Source organism: Giraffa tippelskirchi, chromosome 12 (assembly GCF_054371585.1).
Source record: "Giraffa tippelskirchi isolate mGirTip1 chromosome 12, T2T-mGirTip1v1.2.pri, whole genome shotgun sequence".
Taxonomy (NCBI): Eukaryota; Metazoa; Chordata; class Mammalia; order Artiodactyla; family Giraffidae; genus Giraffa; species Giraffa tippelskirchi.
The window spans coordinates 88,489,817-88,506,285 of NC_137286.1; the positions used below are offsets into that span (position 1 = coordinate 88,489,817).

Below are 16,469 nucleotides of genomic sequence, written 5' to 3' on the forward strand. Positions count from 1 at the left end.
AATGCAGTGCTCTTAGAAAGTGTCTTTGGCCAACTTGGCCCATTTGGACAGCTAAGAAATCATTAAGTATTGATATTTTCTCTGTTGTGTTCATTTAACACAACAATGACAAATATTTATTTGACTCTATTGACATTTAAATGATGTCATATCTAGCTGGGCACCAGGGGAAGTAAGTTGGGGTAGATTTCAGTCCAAATAAAGAATCAACATTCTTAACAAAATTAGAAATGCCATTTATAGCACAGTATCCTGCATTCCCCTCATAGTTCCAGCCTGTATTTCTAAAAACCCATGGCTTGTGATGGGTGTATGTATGGTCATACAGGTAAGGCTTGCTACCATCACCTTTGCTGTTAACTGGGAGTTGTTATTCTGGGGAGGTCACCTGGCCTTTTATGCAGTTTTGTATATACACATTAAGATTTTTGGAGATATTGAAAGAAGTACTTCTGTCTTCAGAAGTAACACTTTATAAATGTTCGTTTTGGATCACTGTAAAATGCTTTCCGAGTTTACCTGTCTTTCTCTATTAGATGCTAATGAAATGTTCTAAATAGGCTTCTGAAATGATCATTCCAATCTGATGATTAATAGAAGTATTTCTGCGTGCCAATATCTTTTCTTATGTCCAAAGAACTATGCTATGATTAACTCCATCTAACATAATTTAGAGTCAACATTTGTTGAAAACAAAAATAATTGTCATGTACTTTGTGCTGATTCATATTTTGCATAATAGCTGTCAAATGGCAGCCTCTTTCTCTTGTGAACAAACTTGTTGTGAGATTAATTTTCCCCGTGATTAAAGATATCAGACAGTTGGAGCTGGGGTAGCAACACACGCTAATGACAAGGACATGGACTTAACCATCAGCTTCCACCAAAGTGTGTTAAGCATGGGATAATTTAAGATGTCTTTTATTTCTTTTCTTTACAGAGTTGAGCTGTGCAAATTAGTTTGAAAATTGCCATGGGCAGATACAGAGCTTTTGAGATCACGTGCAGTCTGTTCACATGATTTCATTCTTCATCGTAGTAAAGGCAAGAATAATGCGGTTGTTGACATCTATAGAGCACCTTGCATCCGGAGACCCCAAAGCACTTTCCTATTTGATCTTGCATCAGTGCAGAGTTTGGCACTGTTAATGGTGCTTTCTTTTGGGCTCCTTCATCCTTCTGCTTTTGATTGCTTTTCCTTATTACTTACTTTGTTGTTGTTTTATTTATACTCTTAAAGGCTGATGTTCCCTGGGACCTTTGTCTCTCACCACTTAAAATCTAGGGAATAGAGTTTCCAGAACTGGAGATATTTTGATGATTTTGTTTAGAGAATCAGGATGTGAGATAGTGAGGTTTGAATGAGTAGTAGAGACTACAGCGTGGCTGAAGTTTCTTATTGCTGGGGACATTTTTGGGGGTTATTGTTGTTGAGTTTGCTTCCAGAACTTTATTAGCTCCTAAATAAAAGAGTAAAACAAATACGCATACATGTTAAGAGTAGCTCCAGTTTATCGAGTACATTTTATTTGTCAACATTATTTTGATTACTTTTATAGGCATTTTTAATCTTTGAATTCTCATCACAACTTTATAAAGAAGTATTTTTAATCTTAATTTTACAAGGAACTTGTTACTGCAGCCAAGTAATGAAGAATAATACAATGTATTGATTGCTTGTTTTCTAGGTTTTGTATTGAACACTCACAGATGCATTTGTAGTAGGCATGGATGTTACTTTTCAATACTAGAGTGAGAAATGGCCTATTGCCTTCTCTTAAATTAGTTGAATCTGCTGCCTGCGTGTACGCATGTGTGCTAAGTTTCAGTCGTGTCCGACTCTTTGCGACCCTATGGACGGTAGCCCCCCAGGCTCCTCTGTCCATGGGGTTCTCCAGACAAGATTACTGGAGTGGGTTACCATGCCCTCTACCAGGGGATCTTTCTGACCCAGAGATTGAACCCCTGTGTCTTGTCTCCTGCGTTGGCATTATCTCTAGTGCCACATGGGAAGCCCTAAATCTGCTTCACTGGAGGAAAATTCAGTTTCCATTGTGGGGAGAGAAAAGGGCCAGGGAAACCCTTTACCTCTCTCATGATGTATGAGAATCTGAGGTCCTTTACTGTATAGACTCTATGAAAAGGATCCAGCGTTCTTTAACCCACAGTGACCACTGCCTTTCTAGGACATTTTTTTACCAGTTGCTGGCAAGTTTAGGGTTGAATCCAGGGATGGACTGGCTTTCAGCCAGTTTCTAGCAACTCGCCAACCTCCCTTACCCCTTTCAACTTCCCTTGGGTTAAACTATTAAATATGATGGCATTCATTTTCCCTGGCTCAATGCCTGGAGCCCCTTCAGGAAGAGGAATTATCACTTTGTCCAGTTGTTCCCTTGTTCTTAGCTCAGGGACTTTGAAAGCTGGCATCCGGGAGCCTTTTTCTGGCTGCCAGCTAATCAAAAAAGACAGCGCTGGAGGAAGAGCCTCTGCTCACCATGGCCTGCTTCTCCTCTGTGTCCCACTTTTAATTGAATGTCAGGTATTGAAAGCGCTAGGGAAATACACTCCCTGACAAAGGCATTAGATGGCCAGCAAGTAAATTTGGGAATGTTCAGTTATTTGTTGAATCGAATGAGCAACAGAACATCAAAAGCCCTAAGCGTGAGAAAGCGTCTATGAATCAGAGCTAAGGAAGTTAAATTGCTTCTGTTTCTCTGAAGAATGAAAGGTGGCCCAAAACACCATCTCTCATAGTGCAGAGCCAAGAGCTGAACCAGTACGGCACAGAGCAAATTAGACAGAAAAAGCATGGCACAATAGGACACAGATTGTAGGTTTCTGGTTTGCAGAAGGAAGATAAGAGGAAGACCAGAATGAACTGTGACTAATTGAAGAGGGGGAAGAGAACCAATAATGGAATTTGTATTTACAAATTTGCCAGAGGAAAGAGCTGCTATCGAAGTGACATTTACAAATGAGGAGTTGGGTGATGACCAAAGAGGCTTAGACGTTAGATTAAAAAGTGTGGCTAGCAGGAAATATAGCATAAGAGCTTAATATCTATTGATGAGGAGCACAGAATATCTATTGAGGAAAGGCACAAAAGCAGTTACTTGGAAGCTTGTGACCCTAAATGATTAGATCAACATGACATAGATCCAAGAAGGCTGAATGAAGGAAACAAAATTTCATGGTCTAATTGAGAAAATAATTTTGAAACTAGCAATTTTAGAAAAGTCAAACAGCAAAAACACATCACCTATACATCTCAGTGTGATTAATAGGCCAAACCTTAAAACAACAAGGAAAATCTCAACATCTATGAGATGATCAAAGTTAAGTTATAAATACAACATTTTTGTAGCAGAACTATAAATTTTCTTCTTAAAATAATGAGTCTTTGAGTTGGCCTAGCTGACTTCGATATGAAATTGCCTAGTCTTAGTTATCAAATTAACATATTTTCTCCTGGCCACGTTGAAAAGTACACAGTGGTCTGAGTGCAAGCACATGATAAGAGTGTCTATCTGTGGCAAGAAGTAGTTGTCAAATTGATGAATTCCAAGTCTGTTCTTAGTCATTTCATTAATAATCTGGACAAAATAGACTATGAGTTTTGGATGGACCTGAATTTTTAGTACAAACACGGGCCCTGGATAACCTTGGGGGAAGTTATATAACGTCACTGAGCCACTTTCCAAATGGTAAGATGACGATAACAATGGCTATCTCATCATACCTGTGTCTGGGGGATGTCAAAAAATAGGAAAACATCAGCAAAATGGCTAATACAGTAGACAATGCACACAGCGTCATCTTTTTCATCTGCTCTTCTATTGGAGCCTACCCTTGGTGGGTATGCCGCTTTATGTTTGTGTGTATTGTCCTCTTCTCTTTTGTACAGGTCATCATCCTTTGGTTCATCATCACACCCACTTTTTTCTTTGCTCCACTTACACTACTAAAAATATTAATGCAGTTTGCTACTCCTAGATGTGCATTCCTACATATTCTTCCATTAGTTTAACACTAGAGTTAAGCACCTCTGAAATGCATTAAGGCATTTAAATTCCATCTTCTCAGGTAGTGGTTCCCACCCTTGGTTATGTATTAGAATTATCTGAAGAGCTTTAAAAAAACCTGATCCGAAGGCAGGTTGCTCTGAGGTCTTTTAGAGATGAACCTGGGCCCTGGGGCGCAGTATTGATTGCAAAAGAGAGATCTTTGGCTTATATGTTCTGCTTCTGAATCTCTCTGAAAAGAGAACACTCAGCTTATCTGCATTTTTCTGCAGGGAATATCACTAGAAACTCAAACTCCTTGTTAAAGAAAAATCTCACCAGAGTCACAGGGGCAAGGAAAACTTTATTCAAGACTCTTGCAATAGGGAGAGAGGTGGAACTCAACTGCTCTGAAAGGTTGGAGGATTTTTAAGCACTGGTATGAGCTAGTTCCAATAGACTAAAGAAGCTAGGATGGGATTTAATCAGTATGATTAGGTCTTCTGATCAAGATCCCATCCACAGGTCTAGCTAAAGCATCTTAAACTTCCCACACAGAACTCGTCATTGGCCTGGAGACTTTCAGTCCCTTGCTACACATCAGAATCCTCTGGGGAGGTTTTAATAAAATGTTGTCAATGCTTGGGCCCCACCATCTGAGAGCCTGATTTAACTGATCCGGGCTGACTCGGATTCTATATTTGGTTTGTTTGTTTTTAAATTTTACTGAAGAGTAGTTGATTTACAATGCAGAGCCTATACTGTTTCAAAGCTCCATGAGAGATTTCAGCGCACAGCCAGAGTTCAGGGCTTCTCTGGTGGCTCCAACTGTAAAGAATCCGCCTGCAATGTGGGAGACCTGGGTTCAGTCTCTGGGTTGGGGAGATCCGCTAGAGAAGGGCATGGCTACCCGCTCCAGTATTGTTGCCTGGAGAATCCCCATGGACAGAGGAGCCTGGCGGGCTACAGTCCATCATGTTGCAAAGAGTCAGACACGACTGAGCACTGAGCACACACAGCCAGGGTTGAAGACCCTGAAAGGGGCCAAACCTTCTATTTAACTTGTGAAATAGAAACGGGGCCAGACAGGAGGGGATGATTGTCCATCGTCCAAACTGACTTTGACATCCGTTACAGCCTCCCCAGGCTCAGCACTCAGATTTCTACCAGTGCTTTCCTTCAATTTTCTCCACCCTTACCACATTTAGAATTGAAATAAATAACTAAAAGTCCCTTACGTCCAATATCCCTTCAATCTGTGTCTGATTGTGGTTTCAGAATAAAATCTTAGAGTGCCTGGGGATGTCTCTTGTGTGGTCAGGGGACTGTCTCACTTGTGCCGGACATTATACCAGAGATGTTGCTTCTGTACTTTGTACTACTTAACAGAAGACAGTGTTTTCTTTTCGTTTTAATGCTGACATATTTTGAGCATCTGAGCCCTGAAACAAAGCCTGTTGCTCTTAAGGCTACTTCTAAATAGATTCTTGTTTCCAGTTACATACCCCACCATTCTTGAGAGGTATACCTAAGTGACGCTTATTAATATATATAAAGAAAAGGAATGAATTCTGCATATATCACTATAAAACTGAGTTATACATAATTAATTCTGAATAAACTAAAAATGGTGCTTCAAATCACAAATCTCTTAAAGTTATGAGTATTAGCTAAAGAGAGCATTTAAAAATTATGGCATTTTATGAAGTTATGGATGACTCTGAGTAGAGAGCCATAGAAAGAACTGAACTTAGGAATCAGATGACTTAGTTTTCAGTTTGGCTCTTCGGCAGCAGTGTGATTTGGCTGGATTACTCTTTTGGAGGGTCAGTTTTCTCATTTTCAAAAGAGAAATAATAATCATTTCATAGGGTTGCCATGATAATTAAAGAAAATAAAGCATGCCAAACATACGTAAGCTCTTTATATAATGGGCTTTTTTTTTTCTTCTGTTTTGCATTTTGAAAATGTCTATTATTAAATGCTCTCTGAATTGGACTATTACCTAGAGCTTAAAAACAATACAGTGGTTTCCTGGGTTGTAAAGTCAAATTACGTACCTTTCTCTTTACAAATATAGAAAACCTTTTAATATTTCCTCGAGCATGTTTCAGAGCTTGGCATTGTAGTTATGATGATTATTCATCTCCAGCAAATATATCTTATTCTAGAAACCTATTTGGAATTTCTCCTTGTCTGTCCAGCTCAGTCTTATTCCTTTCAGAAGAAAGATCTCTCCTTTCATTGTCCATAAATGCTGCATATTTATCAGAAAAATAGATGCCATCAGACGAGAACTACTTTACTTTCTCAGTGCCAATTTTATCAAGCCCACTTTCTCTGTTCCTGCAGAGTATCCCCCCGACCCCCTTAGAATAGAGGTGTTTGTTCTTTCCGCTAGGGTCAGCCACGCTCTCCACAACCCCTCTCTCCTCCTCCCAGAAGATTTCTTGCTGTAGTGTCCTCTTTCTCTCCTACCACCATTTTCTCTCTCTCTACTGGATTGTTGCTATCAGCATGCGATTACGCCTTAGTAATATTTGTATGAATGTTTTTTAAGCTCCACATGTTCTTGCTGCTACTGCCCTCTATTCTAGCAAACTCTCCCACAGAGCTTGTTCTTCCTCCCATCTTTGTGTTTTCAGTTACATTTTCCTGCCAACCAGCCCACTGTGGCTTTTCCTTGCACCCCTCCCTGGAAGTGGCTCTTATGGAGGACCCCAGCTATGTCAGCATGCAAAGCCCGTGGGCAGTTCCACCCACATCTAACCTGCTCTCTAGGCAGCATTGATGCTGTAGACCTTGAAGGACCAAGAAGTGCTCCTTCTTCTTTTTAAAATTAATGAGTCCCCTTTCCCCCTTAAACTCTCTCTCTCTTTCCTCCTTTGCCTTTCTCCCTCTCTCCCTTCTTAATTGAGTAGCCTCTTTTTTTTTTTTTTTCTGGGCTCTAGGCTAGATTGTAGAGATGCAAAATAAATAAGATAAATTCTGTCTTCAAGCAATTCGGTGTTTACTAACAAAAGTTAGACATGGAAAAAATAATTAAAATGAAGAATTCGAATTGCTATGAGAGGACTGTGGGTAGGTCCTGAAGGAATACGAAGAGCAGAGTGGGTAGGAGGTGGGGGCAATTCATACAGGATTTCCTCTCTGAAATAGGAATGGCTCACTGCATTCTTATTCAAAATCCATAACTCACAGTGGGGGAGGGGGGGATAAGCTGAAGATCACACATAAATTTTTTTAAAATGTGATCTTTCAGGTAAAAGAGAAAATGCAGCCATCTCATACTATCTGAGTTTTAAAATATTAATAAGAGGCAAGACATTTTAAAATTAAAATAATGTAAATTCCCCAATCTCTTTGTCAATTTTGTTTTTTCATTAAAGTGGTACACATCCATAATTTTTAAAGGTCAAATGATGTTATGAGGTCAATTGTGAAAAATAGAGCTCTCTGGTTCCCTTCTCCCTCCATTCCTATTTTCCAAATATCACCCCTTTTAGCTATTTTAGCTGCCTCTTTGAGTATTTATATCCGTCTTGCTAAATAATTTATTTTGAATAAATTATTTTCCTCAATTGACACCCTGTATGAAGGATGAAAATTTCATCTTCTTACCCCTCCAGTCAACACACATACATCCTTCACTCATCTTCCTGTATCTAATTTTTAGTTTGATCTATGTTCAGTTTGTATATTATTGTGATTGTGACATTTCTTCACAACTTGCTCATGTGGTATACTGTATGTCCCTTTTTCCTTGATTTTTAACAATTGCATTCTGGTTTACTTATATTTTAGGGGTTTATTACTAATCCACCTCAGGACTCTCTGCTGGAATTGTAAATCTCTTCTGTATATATTCACAGACAAACATACTGTAAACTCAGTCTTCAGGGTCCTGCATGGTGCATGCTGAGTTGCTTCAGTCGTATCCAGCTCTTTATAACCCCAAGGACTGTAGCCCACCAGGCTCCTCTGTCCATGTGATTCTCCAGGCAAGAATACTGGAGTGGGTTGCCGTGCCCTTTTCCCGAGAATCTTTCCAACCCAGGGATCAAACCTGTATCTCCTGCATCTACAGCATTGCAGGCGAATTCTTTACTGCTGAGCCACCAGGGAAACCCAACATCCTGCATGGAGCCCTGTGTATTTCTGCTCTGACAAGGACTGGAACCTCTCTAGACCTGTTGCACAAGTCTAGTCCTGGGATCTCTAACCATTATCCCTTCAAAGATTATCTTTGTCGCTCTTCTGTGTTGATGGCCCTGGATTCTGTAGTCCATGTTGTTTTCTTTCTTTGTTTATATTCCTGTTAAAGCACAGTTCATCTAGCAGCTTCCTAAGAAAGGATGAGGTTTGTTTTGTTTTTTTTTTTAAATCCTCACAATTAGTAGTTTCCTTTTCAGGGAAAATTAGATGATGAATAATGTTTCTTGAATACTGAAATCATTGTTCAGTTGTCTCCTAGTTTCTGGGGTCGTCTTGAATAGACCAACGTCCTTCTGATTCCTCCTTGTCTAGAACCTAACTTTAAAGAATGGACTCTGTCAACCCTTCCCCGTAGACTCTGAATTCCACTAGGAAAGAGCTTGTTTGGATTTGATCTTTTCTCTTGAGCTAGACACGCAGGGGGGGCTTCAATCTGAGAGTTCATATATGTCAGTTCTGGAAACTTTGTTTCCATCCTTTCTTTTGTTTATTTGTATTGATTCTCTTTGGTTTTTATTTATGGAATTCTTTTATTGAGATGCTGAGCTTTCTAGGCTGATTCTCTAGTTTTCTTTCTTTCTTTTTTTTCTTTTTTTTTTACTCTTTTGAGCCACTTTCTGAGGGATTTCTGCAACTTTACTTTCTAACCCTTCTCTGGAATTTTTTTTTCTTTCTCTTATTGCATTTTTAACTTCTAAGAGCTCTCTTTTGTCCCAGAATATCACATGTTTGTCGTATCCTGTTCTTTTTTTCATGGCTGTAAGGTTTTCTCTCCCTTGTCTGAGAGAAAAGGATCTTTGGTTTGTTTTCTTTTCCCTGCAGGGTCCATGGTTCTTTCAGTTTCCTTTTTCCTGATGGAGTCAATCTCTGCTATGTGAGAGGCCCTGTTCAAATGGCTGGTGTTCTCGGGCTCACCCGTCTTATTTAAGGGTGAGGGACTGAAAATCCTGGTTCTAAGCACCATGTGTGTGTTTTGGGGATAGGGGTTCCTATACATTGTTTTTTGGTGGTGGCGCTCACTCACCCATCTGTCTCGTTAGGTTTTTTGTCTTAGGTTGATTATATTTCCTTGAAAAGACTTTCAGTTACCTTTGGAAGGTAAATATCTAGTTGATTCTCTTCTGAGATCTGAGCTGGGGAGCAGCTGGGGATCTCACCATTTGGTGAGTAGATTTTCACTCAGGCTAGCAAATTTGGGTTTGATATTTTTGTTCCTAACTCTGCCTGGTACTCCTGAGAATCCGCCCAGTTTATCATATTCAGAGAGACAATTTTCTCTCTTCCATTGAGATTGAAGGGTGGTGTTAGTTGCTCAGCCATGTCTGACTCTTTGTGACCCCATGGGCTATAACCTGCCAGGCTCCTCTGTCCGTGGGATTTTCCGGGCAAGAGTCCTGGAGTGGATTGCCATTTCCTTCTCCAGGGCATCTTCCGATGCAGGGATCAAACCTGGGTCTCCTGCAGATTCTTTACCATCTGAGCCACTAGGGAAGCCCCTTCTTTGAGGTTGAAGAGGGCATCTCTTTTCTTTCTAGACAGACTTTTCAACCAATCAGCTCTGCCTTCACCCAGTCCTTTCAGGGGTACCAGGTGACTTCAATTTCTGAATACCTGGGAACTGTAGTGTACACTGGTTGCTTCGAGAGCCTCCCCATTAACCAGACTGGTCTTTGGGTTTGCAGGTTTGCTAAGTCATTTACTGCTCACCTATCTGGTTTCTAGCTTCTAAAATCTTGCTGACATTTGTCTCTTTGCCCTTGAGGATTTATGCCTTTGGGGGAAAAATAAATCTGTATATTCATTTTAGAGGTGTTTTGAGAAGAAAAGGAAGCTTGAAATGTGTATTCAATCATCTTTTTAATTTTTATTTTAATTTTTATTTTTTTTCAATCATCTTTTTTATTTTTAATTGACAAATAATTGCTTTATAATATTGTGTTGGTTTCTGTCATACATTGACATGAATTAACCAAAGATATCCATATGTCCCCTCCCTCTTGAACCTCCCAATCTTCTGTTTTTAAGCGAAAGCTTATCAATTTGTTTACATAATTGGAGAGATTGAAAAGGAAAAGAAAGGCAACACACATACTAAAAAAACGGAGTAAATAAAGTAAAACTAAGGGGGAGGGGAGGAAGCAACCTCAAGAGAGCATATACACAGGTAGAGAAAAAGGAAATTTCAGCCCTAGACTGAGGAAAGACAGAAGACCAGAGATGCTCATGTCTCAGTGATATTGACCTAATTCATTTGTTTACTTATCTATTCATCTGTGCAACACATTCCCCTAGAGCTTTTTGATTGGAAACTAATGGGTGTTGCAAATACCAAATGTGTAAGTTGGAAGTGAAGCAGCACTTTTCACTGATAGTAACAATAGTTTGCATTTGTTGAGTCCCAGTAAAACTTACTTACAGCCTGATATCTTCAGATTATTTCAACTTGATAAATTTATTTGGAGCCCAGTGAGAGTCAGGCGTGGTTCAATGTGACAGAATATTATTAATCTCTTCCTTTTGTAGTCTCTGATAGGTTGATTTATTGATATGCATCTTGCTTTTCTTGATGACTCACTTTTCATATTTCTGGTACTATTTCTTTTTAAAACCCTGAAAGATTTAACATCCATTCACATGTGACTATGTAGCATGCATTTATATTCTTATACTGATATGTTTGAAAGTATTAGTCTTTGAGTTGTATCTGACTCTTTGCAACCTTATGGACTGTAGCCCACCAGGCTCCTCTGTCCATGGAATTCCACAGGCAAGAATACTGGAGTGGGTTGCCATTTCCTTCTCCAGGGGATCTTCCTGACCCAGGGATTGAACCCTGGTCTCCTGCATTGCAGGCAGATTCTTTACCATTTAAGCCACACATGTATGAACAAAAAACAATGAAATAATTTTCCATGTGTCACTTACAGATTTCCACTTCTTTACTTGGAGTTACTTGTGGGATATGTGGTATCTGAAAATTTTACTTGAAGGGCAAGTATGTAGAGCTTAATTAGATGACTTTATAATACTGAAATATCCATATGGTTAAATCACTGGAGGTTTAGAACAACTTACAGATACAGAATTTGGTAACAATAATAAGTAGATAACATATCATGAATGTTTGGTATGTGCCAAGTACTCTTCTAAATGTTGTACCTGTATTAATTCATTTAGTCCTCAAAGGGAAGGAGATTCAATTTTTATCTCCTACTTGGAGATAGAGAAACTAAGGCATAGATTCAAAGACAATTGGAGATAATCTGAAGAGTACCTGGACCGTAGTCATCATCAATATCAATATCATCTCCTGGAATGGATCCATTTGTCACAGAAAACCAGAACTGGATGGTGGTGAAGGCAGTCAAAAGAGATTTTACTCAGGAAATGTTGTAATTGATGAAAAGAGAACTCAGTATAGAACTGGGCTCCATTCTCAATATAGCAGGGGCAAGTGCATATTTATAGCCAAGGACAGGGTAGGGGTAAGAGGATGGAAAATTTCTAAGAGTAGAGTAATTCTTGGCTGTGTGTGCTCAGTTGCATCTGACTCTTTGTGACCCTTTGGACTGTAGCCTGCCAGGCTCCTCTGTCCATGGGATTTTTCAGGTAAGAATACTAGAATGGACTGCCATTTCCTTCTCCAGGGGATCTTCCTGACCCAGGGATTGACCCTGCACCTCCTGTGTCTCCTATATTGCAGGCAGATTCTTTACTAGCTGAGTCATCAGGGAAGCCCAATTTTTTGCTAAACTGAACTAATAGAATTCTTGCTGAAGGCAGACCAGGGTGATCAACTATTACCTGAAGGATGGTAGTCAATGAGTAATTTGGGTGGGAAAGTCTGTCTAAGCTGATTTAGAAGAATTTTTGGTAAAACTGGACTCTACAAAGACACGAGACAGAAACCCAAGGCCAAGCTTAGTCCAGCAAATGGCTCAGAGGAGCTTGGCTCAAGTTTGTTCAAGAAGATCATTATTCTCTATGGATGGAAATGGAACAATCATCTGAAAAACCTCTTAGTGAAGATCCCCAAATACATCAGTGATATCCAGGGATGTGGTAGATCTGTAGGTTTTTGTTTGCTCACTTATTTATTTGCTTGTTTTCAGGTTAGATTTGCACTGATGAATGCATACTTTTATAGTTTAGGAGAACTAGCAAAAGGAATCATAAACCTTTGAAATTTTTAGAATGTTTAAAGAATAACTTAATGTTAGAGATTCTAGTCCTTGTTTCTGTCATTTATTCAAAATAACCCATCAATGGACTTTAAGGGAAAGGATTTGTTTCTATTGGTTTTATAGAAGGAGGCACTTTGGAAATTGCTCCTAATGCTCAAAATATCTGTCTAAACCACGTTCATAAATTGGATACTATCATGTTTTTAATAATCTTTTATTGGAAGATAGTTGCTTTATAATGTTAGTTTCTACTTTGTACAGCAAAATGAATCAGTCGTATGTATACATACACCCCTCTTTCTTTTGGATTTCCTTCCCATTCAGGTCACCACAGAGCACTGTAAATACTATCATCTAATATCAGTGTCTCCTAAGGCTTGATAGTAGTCATAATTTGCAAATGAACACCACCACCCTACTGCTACTGATTTTGACTTCATTTGCTTGTATTTTCACTGTTTCAGTAATTAATGATCATGCAGTTGTCTAGCTGTTGAGAGTTCATTCCAGTGCTTCCTTCCCATAAGGAAATCAGTGTCAGATGTAGTGATTACTGGATAAATAAGGCAGAACAACTAAAGCTATGGTTACCCCCTCATAGACACCATCATGGTTCTAAGGAATTCTGGATTAACCTCTGTTTTCAAAAGATTATCCTAGATTCTTCCGGTCCTTGGCAGCTAATGTGCAGGAACAAATTTAATCTGAGTTAGAAACATAAACTCATAGTTTATTTGGCATGCAAAGAATGTGTTGGTCTTTCATCTCTCTTTTTATCTCTAATCACCATAAGTAAGCTGTCATATCTATGAGCTAGTGTTTAAGTCTAATAACTACCATTTCCCCAAAGAATCAAATGTTTGCATATGCTATTGCACCAAAATCTTTAACCTTTCTTATATAAACCATGTCAGTTTGTATATCTCTTATAAAATTTTTTATTGGGGTAGAGTTTAATCACAGTATTATATGTTTCAAGTGTACAGCATAATGAACTCATGATTTTTAAAGGTTGTACTCCATTTACAGTTATTATAAAATATTAGCTATATTCCCTATGCCGTACAATATATCCTTGTAGATTATTTTATACATAGTAGTTTATATCTGTAAATTCCCTAGCCCTCTCTTTCCCCTTGTAAATCTCATAATTCATTTTTTTTTTTTTACATTCCCACCAGCAGTGCAAGAGGGCTCCCTTTTCTTCATACCCTCTGTAGCATTTATTCTTTATAGATTTTTTGATGATGGCCATTCTGACTGGTATGAGGTGATACCTCATTGTGATTTTGGTTTGTATTTCTCTAATCCTTAGCAAGGGTTGACTTCCCTGGTGGCTCAGAGGTTAAAGCATCTGCCTCCAATGCGGGAGACCCGGGTTCGATCCCTGGGTTGGGAAGATCCCCTGGAGAAGGAAATGGCAACCCACTCCAGTATTCATGCCTGGAGAATCCCGTGGATGGAGGAGCCTGGTAGGCTTAGTTAGCAATGTTGTGTACCCCTTCATTTGCCACTTGACCATCTGTCTTCTCTGGAGAAATGTCTATTTAGGTCTTCTGCCTATTTTGGGACTGGGTTGTAAAACAGATAGCTAGTGGGAAGCTGCTATAGCACAGGGAGTTGGTCTCAGTGGTCTGTGATGACCTAGAGGAGTGGGACTGGGGGCTGGGAGGGAGGTCCAAGAGGGAGGGAATGTATGGATACATGTAGCTGGTTCACTTTGCTGTGCAGCAGAACCAAACGCAACACTGTAAAGCGATTATACTCCTATATATATATATATATATATTTTTTTTTTTTTACTAGTTTTGTAAACTTAGCAAGTTCCCTAGCGTTCCTGGGTTTCACTTTTGCCACCTGCTAAGTGGAGATGATGTTATACTCATCTCAGTGGGTTATGTGAAAGAGAAAGAAAAGTAGAATTAGGGCAAGTGAAACATTGTTGGAAAATAATGATCTGTCAATAAATGTTGGGTTATTATTATTACCAATGAAAAGTGCTCATTTACTTTGAATTCACATATTTAATTTGAACCTTGGGATAGAGAAAAATGGTTCTTTTTTTGATATTTAGCTTTTGGATGTTTATCCTGTTCTTTTATGTCATGTCTTTGGGGTTAGAGACAGGGATGATTCAACCTAAAAAATAGCCTGATAAGTCTGTGGAATTGATATTTATGATTCAAGCACCCATTTTTACACAGTTGAAGAGGAAGCCAAAATTGTCTTTACAGGAATACATTCCTCTGCTCAAGTGTGCTCTGAAAAAATGACTCTGTTTTCTAGCATCTCACCGGTCACAACATGAACATCTATTCCACATGCACTGTGAAAATATAGAAGAGACTTTTTCAATGTCAAATACTGTAAACATTTGAAAGTTTAATGCAAATGGGATCAGTTGCAAAGTGAAAAGTGAGTTTAGATTTTATAACATCCATGAATGTGATTAATCACATGAAAAGCCACTGTGAGTTGAAAATGTGATAGACTTACACTATTTAACAATCAAAGAGAAACAAAGGTCATGAAGCAATGGATTTAAAAATAACGATTTGGATCTCAGAGGCTTAAGTGGCCCTTGAGAAAATTAGAAAGATTCCTTTTTGTGTGTGTGAAATATGTTTCTTTATGATCATCTCTAAGAATCAAGTATGAATTGATTAGCATACTTGTATTTGAAAAGTCATGTTTCAAAAATTCGTTTTATTCCCCCTAAGAATTAATGCCCTGTTGCGATTATAAGTAAATGTGTTCCCTGGTGGCTTCCCTGGTGGCTCAAGGGTAAAGAAGCCACCCGCCAATGCAGGTAGACAATTGTAAGAGATAATAAATATATTTCCATAATTTTAGGGTTTTTTTTAGGATATAGTCCCAAGCAAACCCAAGCAAACCCTAATATCTTTGTTTTCCATGTATTCACATTAAAAAAAGAAAAAAGAAAAAAATCTTTGTGAAATATCTACCATTACTTAGGTAAGCTTCCTACACGTTTCTTAGAGGCTATCAGATAGGTCAGAAACTTCTCATTCCTGATTCTTCCACATGGTTACCCAAGTGCCAATTGCTAAGAGAGCAGAAAAGAAAAAAAAAAAAAGATTCAGTTTGTACTTGTTCTTCTGGATATTTAAGCACCCTCTTCCTGTGCTTGCAATTTACATTATCCTCAAATAGTTGTTCATCCCTGTCTGAACATGCCAATTAATATTCTAGCTATTATGTCATTCGCCTCAAAAAAAGTTTCCATCAAGCCCAAATTAAGTTACTGAAAATATAAAGTAAAAAAAAAAAGTAAACCTTAACAAAGAGAAAATTCCTACTGCGAGAAGAAAAGAACATGCTCTATCTGACATCAGATTTTACTGTTTCCTTGAAGGAATGTCAATTCCTACTTTAGCTTTGGTCAAGTGTATGAAATAAATCATTTCAGAATTTTGATTGAGTGCTTCAACATTTACCGAGGAAAAGGAAAAAATAGCTCTTATGATAAGGTTTCTATTCAAATTAGTCCATAGAAAGGAGATGAAGGCAGAAATGTTTAGAAGCTATGTTGATGTCTGGAAGCTCAGCAGTATTTGTTTATGGCATGTGTGTATGTGTGTGTGTGTGTGTGCGTGCGCACACATGTGTGCATTTGAATGTGCATATGCTTAGTCATGTCCAACTCTTTGGGATCTCATGGACTGTAGCCTACCAGGCTCCTCTGTGCATTAAATTTTCCAGTGGGTTGTCATTTCTTTCTCTAGGGGATCTTCCTGACCCAGGGATTGAACCCTTGTCTCTTGTGTCTCCTACATTTGCAGGCAGATTCTTTACCAGCTGAGCTATGGCAGGCCAAGGTAACCTGCCAAGGTAACATGATGTGTTTTTAATCAAGGAAGTGGTGTCTTGGTAGATTTCTAAAATTAACTGCTCTACCTCTGTGTTCACTGCAGTCCTGTTTTGTTCCTTCCAGAATCTAACTCTGTAAACCTCTCTAATCATTTGTCTTTTCCCAAGTCCTGCTCTGGCCTCTTCTTTTATTTCTATGTTCTCTTTCTTAGTTGTTCCGTCTACTCTTATAATGGTA

The 16,469-nt window shown here is 38.7% G+C and overlaps 1 protein-coding gene and 1 non-coding gene across 2 annotated transcripts in view; one reads left to right on the top strand and one right to left on the bottom strand.

Annotated features, from left to right (window-relative positions):
* Window positions 1-219: 219 nt before the first annotated feature.
* LOC145528632 (uncharacterized) overlaps window positions 220-16,469 on the bottom strand; it is a 283,959-nt gene continuing 267,709 nt past the window's right edge. The window contains exons 6-8 of the mRNA XM_081547285.1: window positions 10,633-10,826; window positions 6,062-6,258; window positions 220-1,460 (exon numbers count right to left, since the gene is read on the bottom strand). The gene's annotated coding sequence lies outside the window, so the exon portion shown is untranslated. The remainder of the gene's footprint in view (window positions 1,461-6,061; window positions 6,259-10,632; window positions 10,827-16,469) is intronic.
* Window positions 13,728-13,799, top strand: TRNAW-CCA (transfer RNA tryptophan (anticodon CCA)). The gene has a single exon. It is a non-coding gene; the product is annotated as a tRNA-Trp (tRNA).